Source organism: Oncorhynchus masou, chromosome 28, assembly GCF_036934945.1.
Source record: "Oncorhynchus masou masou isolate Uvic2021 chromosome 28, UVic_Omas_1.1, whole genome shotgun sequence".
In the NCBI taxonomy this organism is placed as follows: domain Eukaryota; kingdom Metazoa; phylum Chordata; class Actinopteri; order Salmoniformes; family Salmonidae; genus Oncorhynchus; species Oncorhynchus masou.
Window position 1 is genome coordinate 80,075,038 of NC_088239.1, and position 12,772 is coordinate 80,087,809.

The 12,772-nt window shown below is 39.3% G+C and overlaps 1 protein-coding gene across 2 annotated transcripts in view; it reads left to right on the forward strand.

Annotated features, from left to right (window-relative positions):
• Window positions 1–5,609: 5,609 nt before the first annotated feature.
• syk (spleen tyrosine kinase) overlaps window positions 5,610–12,772 on the forward strand; it is a 29,188-nt gene continuing 22,025 nt past the window's right edge. For both annotated transcript variants that reach the window (XM_064943548.1, XM_064943549.1), the window contains exon 1: window positions 5,610–5,847. The gene's annotated coding sequence lies outside the window, so the exon portion shown is untranslated. The remainder of the gene's footprint in view (window positions 5,848–12,772) is intronic.

Sequence of the window (12,772 nt, forward strand, 5' to 3'; positions counted from 1 at the left end):
AAAGAAAAAAATGTCTTGATTTGAACTCTGGTTGTCTAATCAAAAGATGAATGCATTACCATCGTGCCAAACAACACTCGTGATAGACATTATTATAGGTTAAGCAATATACCACAGCATATAAGTATTCCTCATGAAGCTGGTAGAGAGAATGCCCGAAAGTGTGCAAAGCTGTCATCAAGGCAAAGGCTAGCTACTTTGAAGAATCTAAAATATATTTTGATATGTTTAACAGTTTTCTGGTTACTACATGATTCCATATGTGTAATTTAATAGTTTTGATGTCTTCACTATTATTCTACTATGTAGAAAAAAGTAAAAAATAAAGAAAGACCCTTGAATGAGTAGGTGTGTCCAAACTTTTGACTGGTACTATATATCATTGGCAGTGGTGTAAAGTACTTCAGTAAAAATACTTTAAAGTACTGCTTAAGTGGGTATTTTGGGGGAATTTCTACTTGACCTTTTTTTTGTTGATAACTTTTGCTTTTACTTCACTACATTCCAAAAGAAAATCATATACTTTTTACTCCGTACATTTTCCATGACACCCAAAATTACTCATTACATTTTGACAGGAAAATGGTCCAATTTGCACACTTATCAAGAGAACATCCCTGGTCATCTCTACTGCCTCTGATCTGGCGGACTCACTGAACACAAATGCTTAATTTGTAAATTATGTCTGAGTGTTGGAGTGTGCCCCTGGCTATCTGTAAATGATGTCTGAGTGTTGGAGTGTGCCCCTGGCTATCTGTAAATGATGTCTGAGTGTTGGAGTGTGCCCTTGGCTATCTGTAAATGATGTCTGAGTGTTGGAGTGTGCCCCTGGCTATCTGTAAATGATGTCTGAGTGTTGGAGTGTGCCCCTGGCTATCTGTAAATGATGTCTGAGTGTTGGAGTGTGCCCCTGGCTATCTGTAAATGATGTCTGAGTGTTGGAGTGTGCCCCTGGCTATCTGTAAATGATGTCTGAGTGTTGGAGTGTGCCCCTGGCTATCTGTAAATGATGTCTGAGTGTTGGAGTGTGCCCCTGGCTATCTGTAAATGATGTCTGAGTGTTGGAGTGTGCCCCTGGCTATCTGTAAATGATGTCTGAGTGTTGGAGTGTTCCCTGGCTATCTGTAAATGATGTCTGAGTGTTGGAGTGTTCCCCTGGCTATCTGTAAATGATGTCTGAGTGTTGGAGTGTTCCCCTGGCTATCTGTAAATGATGTCTGAGTGTTGGAGTGTTCCCCTGGCTATCTGTAAATGATGTCTGAGTGTTGGAGTGTGCCCCTGGCTATCTGTAAATTATGTTTGAGTGTTGGAGTGTTCCCCTGGCTATCTGTAAATGATGTCTGAGTGTTGGAGTGGTCCCCTGGCTATCTGTAAATGAAGTCTGAGTGTTGGAGTGTGTCCCTGGCTATCTGTAAATGATGTCTGAGTGTTGGAGTGTGCCCCTGGCTATCTGTAAATGATGTTTGAGTGTTGGAGTGTTCCCCTGGCTATCTGTAAATGATGTCTGAGTGTTGGAGTGTTCACCTTGCTATCTGTAAATGATGTCTGAGTGTTGGAGTGTTCCCCTGGCTATCTGTAAATGATGTCTGAGTGTTGGAGTGTTCCCCTGGCTATCTGTAAATGATGTCTGAGTGTTGGAGTGTTCCCCTGGCTATCTGTAAATGATGTCTGAGTGTTGGAGTGTTCCCCTGGCTATCTGTAAATGATGTCTGAGTGTTGGAGTGTGCCCCTGGCTATCCGTCAATAAAAACAAGGAAAATCGTGCAGTCTGGTTTGCTTAATATAAGGAATTTGAAATGGTTTATACTTTTACCTTTACGTTTGATACTTAAGTACAATTTAGCAATTCCATTTACTTTTGAAACTTAAGTATATTTAAAACAAAATACTTTTGGACTTTTACTCAAGTAGTTTTTTACTGGGTGACTTTCAATTTTACTTGAGAAATGTTCTATTAAGGTTTAACTCAAGTAAATCACATTGTGGGAGAACAACCTCTGAGAGTATGAATTAGGCTGTGTGAGAAGGTTTGAATCCTAAGCAACAAATTGTTTGAAGTACAATAGACCAACATAGCTACTGTGGAGTAGTCATGTTGGTGCTCGTGAATTTCCTTTCTTTTTCAGCTCCAGACCAATACCTTATATACTTATCACTTAAAACGTCATTTTAAGTTTTTAATAGTATTGTATGCACTGGTTCAGTTTTCACTTGTGATCACTGTGCAACAAATATTTCAACACTACATATTGGTTGGGTCTAAAATGGCACCCTATTCCTTATATTGTACACTACTTTTGACCAGAGACCTTTGGGCCCATTGTCACAAACTGTTCCTGTTAGAAATCAAAATGACTTAGTGAGCAGATATTTACATGCACTTATTCATTTTCTTCCCCTCATAAGATTCCATAGTATCTCTGATTGGCATACATGACTGGTTTTACACACACACACACACACACACACACACACACACACACACACACACACAGACACACACACACACACACACACACACACACACACACACACACACACACACACACACACACACACACACACACACACACACACACACACACACACACACACACACACACACACACACACACACAGCACACACACACAACAGACACACGCACACACACACACACACACACACACACACACACACACTTTCTCCTCTTATATCTGTGTTAACTTGCAGTAGATTCCATAGCATCTCTGTGTTCACGTGCAGTAGATTCTATAGTATATCTGTGTTAATGTGCAGTAGATTCCATAGTATCTCTGTGTTAATGTGCAATAGATTCTATAGTATCTCTGTGTTCACGTGCAGTAGATTCCATAGTATCTCTATGTTAATGTGCAATAGATTCCATAGTATCTCTGTGTTAATGTGCAGTAGATTCCATAGTATCTCTGTGCTAATGTGCAGTAGATTCTATAGTATCTCTGCGTTAACGTGCAATAGATTCCATAGTATCTCTGTGCTAATGTGCAGTAGATTCTATAGTATCTCTGCGTTAACGTGCAATAGATTCTATAGTATCTCTGTGTTAACGTGCAGTAGACTCTATAGTATCTCTGCGTGAACGTGCAATAGATTCTATAGTATCTCTGTGTTAACGTGCAGTAGATTCCATAGTACCTCTGTGTTAACGTGCAGTAGATTCCATAGTACCTCTGTGTTAACGTGCAGTAGATTCCATAGTATCTCTGTGTTAATGTGCAGTAGATTCCATAGTATCTCTGTGTTAACGTGCAGTAGATTGTAGAGTATCTCTGTGTTAAAACTTCTTCAGGATTGGTGGATCCCCTACGGGATGGTTAAGCTAACGTAGGCTAATGCAATTAGCATGAGGTTGTGCGTAACAGGAACATTACCCAGGACATAGACATATCTGATATTGTCAGAAAGCTTAAATTCTTGTTAATCTAACTGCACTGTCCAATTTACAGTAGCTGTTACAGTGAAATAATACCATGCTATTGTTGGAGGAGAGTGCACAGTTTTGAACATGGAAAGATATTAATAAACAAATTAGGCACATTTGACATTCTTGATACAACATATTTAACAGAAATGCAATGGTTCATTGGATCAGACTTAAACTTTGCACATACACTGCTGCCATCTAGTGGCAAATATCTATATCGCACTTGGGATGGAATAATGCATTATGGCCTTCTCTTGCATTTCAAAGATGATGGTACAACCCCCCCCCCCCCCCAAAAAAAAAAAAAAATGTTTTTCTTTGATTAACTTCTACCAGATCTAATGTGGTATATTCTCCTACATTCCTTTCACATTTCCACAAACTTCAAAGTGTTTCCTTTCAAATTGTACCAAGAAAATGCATATCCTTGCTTCAGGCTCTGAGCGACAGGCAGTTAGATTTGGGTATTTCATTTTATGCGAAAATTGAAAAAAAGGGTCCGATCCTTAAAGGCTAAAATGCAGTAGATTCCATAGTATCTCTATGTTAATGTGCAATAGATTCCATGGTATCTCTGTGTTAATGTGCAGTAGATTCCATAGTATCTCTGTGTTAATGTGTAGTAGATTCTATAGTATCTCTGCGTTAACGTGCAATAGATTCCATAGTATCTCTGTGTTAACGTGCAGTAGATTCCATAGTATCTCTGTGTTAACGTGCAGTAGATTCCATAGTATCTCTGTTAACGTGTAGTAGAGTCCATAATAGGCTTTATCTGTGTTAACGTGCAGTTGAGTCCATAATAAGCTATATCTGTGTTAACGTGCAGTAGAGTCCATAGTATCTCTGTTAACGTGCAGTAGAGTCCATAGTATCTCTGTTAACGTGCAGTAGATTCCATAGTATCTCTGTTAACGTGTAGTAGAGTCCATAATAGGCTTTATCTGTGTTAACGTGCAGTTGAGTCCATAATAAGCTATATCTGTGTTAACGTGCAGTAGAGTCCATAATAGGCTATATCTGTGTTAACGTGCAGTTGCTGTCATATGCTCGTGCAAACTGTTATGAATGACAAAGTGCAGTGCTTCGAGTGCGTAATGAGTGGGTAATGAGTGGGTAATGAGTGGGTAATGCTTTACTTGTCAATGAGTTACAGTACATACTCAATATATATATTCCCCATATGTTTGATAAGCAAGTGAGGATGTTTGTAATTGTTGACAGTTTTTTACAAATGTATCTGGCATTAACATATTTTGAGGGTGTTCAGTGGGCATTACATGTTCCAAGCTAACTGTGTATGAGTAGCACCCCAGCTGTGACTTCCTGAGTTGTGCAGTCAATGTGGCCTGATTGGGATACATGACTGGTTACACACACACACACCCACACACACACACACACACACACACACACACACACACACACACACACACACACACACACACACACACACACACACACACACACACACACACACACACACACACACACACACACACACACACACACACACACACACACACACACAACAGTTGAAGTTATTTTGTGACAACCAGTAACAGGGTATTTTTGGTGGAAGTATTAAAGACGTCTACTATAACTTTTGCAGCTGTCCGACTATCGAAGATTACGGTTTTTACATTCAATTCCTTTCAATTACATTTTTTTTATGAATTCGTTTTTTTGTTAACAACAATCAAGTACCTTCAGCATTCGACTGTCTGTCACTGTGAATAAGTCTAGAACTACATAAGTATGGAGTATAAAGTGCTGTACATTAATGCATAGGTAGGGTGTGACCAATATCAAGACTGTCTTGAATCTGATTCATTTGTAAAAATTAAAAAAAAAAAAATAGATTTACAAATTGAAAAGAAAATGAAGCAACATATTGTAAAAAGCTTTTATCTAAATTCAAAGCATTTAATTTCACTTGGTTTCAGCATCAATTCTTCACACTTTACTTTTCAACTGCTCTCATTATTGATCACGTTAAGTCACTACGTAAATAATCAAATTCACTCTGGTCAGTGTTTCAGATTAAAAAAGGGAAGTAAAGTCATTAAGACAGGAAGTAGCAGCTAGCGACTTTTAAAAAATGAGGAAGCCTAAAAAACACTCCCAATTCACAATATACTGCATATTATGTGCTTCACTGCAGTGTGAGAGGATATCATACATATGTATTAAAGTAGTAAACTGTGTTGTTGTAGTTGATATCTTTTTGTATTGTGGTGTTTTGAAATGTGTAGGCCCTCAGACGAAACGGTTCCTGGTGTTGCAACATTTGAAGTGACCTACTCACATCCTGCTCAGCCCACTTAGCAGTTGAACAATGGTCGCCACAGCGCAGGGTCACAGATAGAAGCAGTGGAACAGAGGAGTAGTGGTGTCTTCCAAGGTAAAGTCCCATTCACCTAATAACTTACACAATGGTTTGGATAAGTTTCGATTCATATTGTGCTTGAGGTCAGAGATGGTAGTACTGTTGTCGTTGTTAGGAAGGTCAATTGTTTAGGGTCAGGCAACAGGGTGCAGAGACTGGATGGATCAAACAGACTGGGCATTGGAGTAGTCTGACGATGTACAGCGCAGTAGCAGTCTTACCAAAGATTTATTCATCTCCTTCACTTTTTGTTAAACTTTTAAGTAACTATGTGTGTTTTTTTGTTGTTGTCAGTGTTGTCTTGCTTTGTTGCTGCGTTCCTTTCAACACATTTTGAGGGAGAACTTAAACACATTTCAAGCCAAACATTTCGATGAGCTCGGTCACAGTGAAAAAGTCTTGTGTTAACATTTCTTGAGTAAATTAAATGTCAGTCTTTTTTTTTTAAAGAATGATAACAACAACAACAATGGATAAAAATCATATGATTAGTAATATATTGAATTGTACGCTGGTGAAAAACATTATATATAATTTTTATCACTTTTTCCAGCACATAATTTGTATGTGTGGTGTGATGATGTGTTTGTGCTGACCTAAGATTAATCTCTGAATTGAGAATGATCTTTGTGGCAGATCTCACTGAGTAGGTATCACCCGAGAGGACTTTGGCATTGAATTGTATTGGTCACATACACATATTTAGCAGATGTTATTGCTGGTGTAGTGAAATATTTGTGTTCCTAGTTCCAACAGTGCAGTAGTATCTAACAATTCACTACAATACACAAAATCCCCCCACCCCCAGCCGCTTAGACTTAGACTTTTAACAATTGAATTGATATTTCCATATATTTCTTGATCCACCGCAGCTTGTAGATGCATCTTGTTGGTTCCTGGGTTTTGTTTTTATGTTTTACTCATAAAAGACAATTGATAAGATCTTTGGTTTGCTAGCCTTTGTTGCATTAGAAAGATACATTTTTCAAAATAATTTCTACTTTTTGATGTACATTGGCAGACGATTGAACTTTCAAAGACTAATCAGCCTCAAAACCATTTTCGTTTTGAACATGTGATGCCACTGTCTAATCTTTCATCTCTTCATTTCCATGTTTGGATACCTTTTGATAACATTTTTGGTATGAGATCTGATCGACTTCTTGTTGAATTCAGGTTATAAAGGAGGCCTACAATGAAAAAACAAATCCACCCTCTTCTAATTCATATTGGTTTATAATTCATTTCTAGTGATAATTGTTCTATATTTATATAGTATTTTTTCATTTATTTTTTTATTCCAGGCCCCCGTCCCCCACAGCAGGCCTTTTACCTTTTGGGAGTTTGTCGTTGTAAATAAGAATTTGTTCTTAACTGACTTGGCTAGTTAAATAAAGATAAAATAAATCAAATAAATACAGTAGTAATAGATGGAGGTATTACGCAGTACAAGATACCCTGAAATCCACTCAAATATAATTTTTAGTTGATGCTAAAACAAATTTTGAGTCCACCAATTCACAGTTAAATAAAGCACTCCTGCTTTCAAAATTGTCCCTTGTGTGATGAATGGAGTATTTGAATTGAATTCATTTGAAATATACTGTAGTGCGTGTAAGCTGTGCTGGAACCTCTAAAACATTTCTTCATTTCAGTTACCTATTAATACATACAAGGAACAACCAAAGAGAGATAAATTAAATGTCAAAGGTTTATAGATAAAAGCTAGACAGGAATTGAATTGATTGACTTCTTAGGTTTCCATTGACAATCAATACCCATGTACTTTCATGTGGTACAACTTCGTTTTTTTAAAGAAATATAGAAAGAATAAATATTTTTGAGTTTAATAAAACATAACTTGTTGCAGGAAGAGTGTTATTTTAACAGTCCGTATTTAGAATACAAAACAGGTAGTTCCAGTTTCACATTATAACAGTTGGTACGTTCTGGTTCTTAATTCACAGAATACAAGACATTTCTTAACTTCTTAAAAAATTGTACTCATTGGAAACAAGAAAGAGAACTTTCTTATCGTGAGATTATTGTGTAATGGCCTTTTACCATTTCTAAGTAAATACAAGGAAAATAGCTTTAATAATTAAACTGTAAAATGTACATTAAAAAAAATGTGCAACTCATTCTTTTTGTCTTCTTGTGCTGCTTTGGGGGGCATGGTTACCATAGCAATGACCTTTTTTGTACCAAACAGTTGCACTGCTTTCTATTTGAATCTTTTGTGGTATTGACTCCTTGTCCTATATGAACACAGAGCTCTTATATATTCATCCTCTTCATTCTTCTTTTTTAGCATCTAGTTCACTCCTCTGCGTCCGTCTATCTGTCTTTGATGGGTTGCTAGTTTGAGGCTACAACAGGATGTCTATCTTCCATTGTCTTCAGTTCATTGTAGAATGTTTGTAGAAACCCAGCAATGTTTAGTCTAAAATGTATGCATTACCAATTAGAACTAAATTCTGTTAATGATTTGTAACCTCCGTTAATTCAATGTGTCTATGGTTAAGTTAGTTTAGTTATAATTGAGATCGTTTGTCAGCATTTTTCTTGGTCACTTACAGTGCCTTAAGAAATTATTCATACCCCCTGATCGTGTTCCACATTTTGTTTTGTTACAGCCTGAATTCAAAATGGATTAAAGAGATTTTTCCCCTCACCCATCTACACACAATACCCGATGATAACAAAGTGAAAAAATGTTTTAGACATTTTTGCAAATGTATTGAAAATGATTTACAGACATATCTAATTTGCATAAGTATTCACATCCCTGAGTCAATACTTTGTGGAAGGACCTTTGGCAGTGATTACAGCTGTGCATCTTTCTGGGTAAGTCTCTAAGAGCTTTCCACACTTGGAGTGTGCAACATTTGCCCATTATTATAAAAAAAAATCTTCAAGCTCTGTCAAAATGGTTGTTGATCATTGCTAGACAACCATTTTCAGGTCTTGCCATATTTGTTCAAGTAGATTTAAGTCAAAACCACTCAGGAACATTCTCGTCTTCTTGGCAAGCAACTCCAGTGTAGATTTGGCCTTCATCTCCCAGTGTCTGGTGGAAAGCAGACTGAACCTGGTTTTCCTCTAGAATTTTGCCTGTGCTTAGCGCCATTCCATTTATTTTGTATCCTGAAAAACTCCCCAGTCCTTGCCGATGACAAGCATACCCATAACATGATATAGCCACCACTATGCTTGAAAATACGGAGAGTGGTACTTAGTAATATGTTGTATTGTATTTGCCCCAAACATAACACTTTGTATTCAGGACTAAAAGTGAATTGCTTTGCCACATTTTTTGCAGTATTACTATTACTACTATTATGCCTTGTTGCAAACAGAATGCATGTTTTGAAACATTTTTTAAAATCTATATAGGCGTCCTTATTTTCACAATTAGGTTAGTATTGTGGAGGAACTACAATGTTGTTGATCCATCCTCCGTTTTCTCCTATTACAGCCATTAAACTCTGTAACTGTTTTAAAGTCACCATTGGCTTCATGGTGAAATCCCTGAGAGGTTTCCTTCCTCTCCAGCAACTGAGTTAGGAAGGACGTCTGTATCTTTGTAGTGACTGGTTGGATTGATACACTATCATAAGTGTAATACACAGCTTCACCAGGCTCAAAGGGAAATGTAATGTCTGCTTTTTATTTTACCCATCTACCAATAGGTGCCCTTCTATTGGTAGATTGGAAAACCCTGGTCTTTGTGATTGAATCTGTGTTTGAAATTTGCTGCTCGACTGAGGAACCTTACAGATAATGAATTGTATGTGTGGGGTACAGAGATGAGGTAGTCATAAAACAAATCATGTTTAGCATTATTATTGCACACAGAGTGAGTCCATGCAACTTATTATGTGACTTGTTAAGCACTTCTTTATTCCTGAACTTATTTAGGCTTAGGACTTGAATACTTATTGACTAAAGACATTTCAAGTTTCCATTTTTTATTAATTTGTAAGCATTTCAAATAACATAATTCCACTTTGACATTATGGGGTATTAAGTGTAGGCCAGTTTTAATCCATTTTAAGTTCAGTCTGTAACACAACAAATGTGGAAAAAGTGAAGGGTTGTGTATACTTTCTGAAGGCTCTGTACATGAAGCAAATGTGTTATTGTGTCTGCAGTGAGTGACCACAATAACAAGGAACTTGGGAGAGGAAAGAAATAGTTTATTGGATGGATGAGTGTCATGACTTACCACCTACTTACTGTAAATAGGACTCTCTCCTTAAGTTCCAATGAAACACCCACAATACAGTAGTATTGAAAGTACACTTCACAGTCAGTAGGAAATATAATTAATATAAGTAATACCTGTCTGTCCTCAGGCCAGGGTTACTACCTGTCTGTCCTCAGGCCAGGGTAACTACCTGTCTGTCCTCAGGCCAGGGTTACTACCTGTCTGTCCTCAGGCCAGGGTTACTACCTGTCTGTCCTCAGGCCAGGGTTACTACCTGTCTGTCCTCAGGCCAGGGTAACTACCTGTCTGTCCTCAGGCCAGGGTAACTACCTGTCTGTCCTCAGGCCAGGGTTAGGCCAGGGTACCCTGTCTGTCCTCAGGCCAGGGTTACTACCTGTCTGTCCTCAGGCCAGGGCTAATACCAGTCTGTCCTCAGGCCAGGGTAACTACCTGTCTGTCCTCAGGCCAGGGCTACTACCTGTCTGTCCTCAGGCCAGGGCTAATACCTGTCTGTCCTCAGGCCAGGGTTACTACCTCATACACTTTCCTCCAAAGAATTAGCATGACTCATGACTCAGTTTCATTCCTTCACCAATTGCTATGTTACCATTGAAAACGTTGTCAGAGATAGGAATCTATTTTGCTTCCCAATAGTCCAATAAGTCAGAAGGCTTTTCAAGTTTTCCTTGAAGATGAGAGGGAGACTGTTAAAGTTATAGTATCTTATTACTTTAAAAGCACAAACTGTAAGATTACCTGGTATTCAATGGCCATAACCAATTGATAGCAATACAAATAACTTATCATTGCCCAATTTTAGAACTGTCTAATCTTCCCATTATCATAAATATGAACTGATCATGTTCATCTCATGGACTATCAGTCTTTGCATCCATAGGTGAAACACCTTCCCACTAACGAGATGGCAACCAGCATAGGTGAAACACCTTCCCACTAACGAGATGGCAACCAGCATAGGTGAAACACCTTCCCACTAACGAGATGACAACCAGCATAGGTGAAACACCTTCCCACTAACGAGATGACAACCAGCATAGGTGAAACACCTTCCCACTAACGAGATGACAACCAGCATAGGTGAAACACCTTCCCACTAATGAGATGGCAACCAGCATAGGTGAAACACCTTCCCACTAATGAGATGGCAACCAGCATAGGTGAAACACCTTCCCACTAACGAGATGACAACCAGCATAGGTGAAACACCTTCCCACTAACGAGATGACACCCAGCATAGGTGAAACACCTTCCCACTAACGAAATGACAACCAGCATAGGTGAAACACCTTCCCACTAACGAGATGGCAACCAGCATAGGTGAAACACCTTCCCACTAACGAGATGACAACCAGCATAGGTGAAACACCTTCCCACTAATGAGATGACAACCAGCATAGGTGAAACACCTTCCCACTAATGAGATGGCAACAAGCATAGGTGAAACACCTTCCCACTAACGAGATGACAACCAGCATAGGTGAAACACCTTCCCACTAATGAGATGGCAACCAGCATAGGTGAAACACCTTCCCACTAACGAGATGACAACCAGCATAGGTGAAACACCTTCCCACTAACGAGATGGCAACCAGCATAGGTGAAACACCTTCCCACTAACGAGATGACAACCAGCATAGGTGAAACACCTTCCCACTAACGAGATGGCAACCAGCATAGGTGAAACACCTTCCCACTAACGAGATGACAACCAGCATAGGTGAAACACCTTCCCACTAACGAGATGACAACCAGCATAGGTGAAACACCTTCCCACTAACGAGATGACAACCAGCATAGGTGAAACACCTTCCCACTAACGAGATGACAACCAGCATAGGTGAAACACCTTCCCACTAACGAGATGACAACCAGCATAGGTGAAACACCTTCCCACTAACGAGATGACAACCAGCATAGGTGAAACACCTTCCCACTAACGAGATGACAACCAGCATAGGTGAAACACCTTACCACTAATGAGATGGCAACCAGCATAGGTGAAACACCTTCCCACTAACGAGATGACAACCAGCATAGGTGAAACACCTTCCCACTAACGAGATGGCAACCAGCATAGGTGATACACCTTCCCACTAATGAGATGGCAACCAGCATAGGTGAAACACCTTCCAACTAACGAGATGGCAACCAGCATAGGTGATACACCTTCCCACTAATGAGATGGCAACCAGCATAGGTGAAACACCTTCCCTCTAACGAGATGGCAACCAGCATAGGTGAAACACCTTCCCTCTAACGAGATGGCAACCAGCATAGGTGAAACACCTTCCCTCTAACGAGATGGCAACCAGCATAGGTGAAACACCTTCCCTCTAACGAGATGGCAACCAGCATAGGTGAAACACCTTCCCGCTAATGAGATGGCAACCAGCATAGGTGAAACACCTTCCCTCTAACGAGATGGCAACCAGCATAGGTGAAACATACTGACTTAACGAGGTGACACCAATCGTTGCGCCCTACGTGTTAATGAGCTATACGTGCTAAATTCCAACCTCTAAAAATAGTTGTGACCCTTGACAACACCCTGTCATTCCCTGCAAACATCAAAGCAGTGATGCGCTTCCGAAGTTTCATGCTCTACCACATCCATAGAGTACGACCTTTCCTCACAGAGGAAGCGGCGCCGGTCCTAATCCAGGCACTTGTCATCTTCCGTCTAGACTACTGCAACTCTCTGTTGGCTGG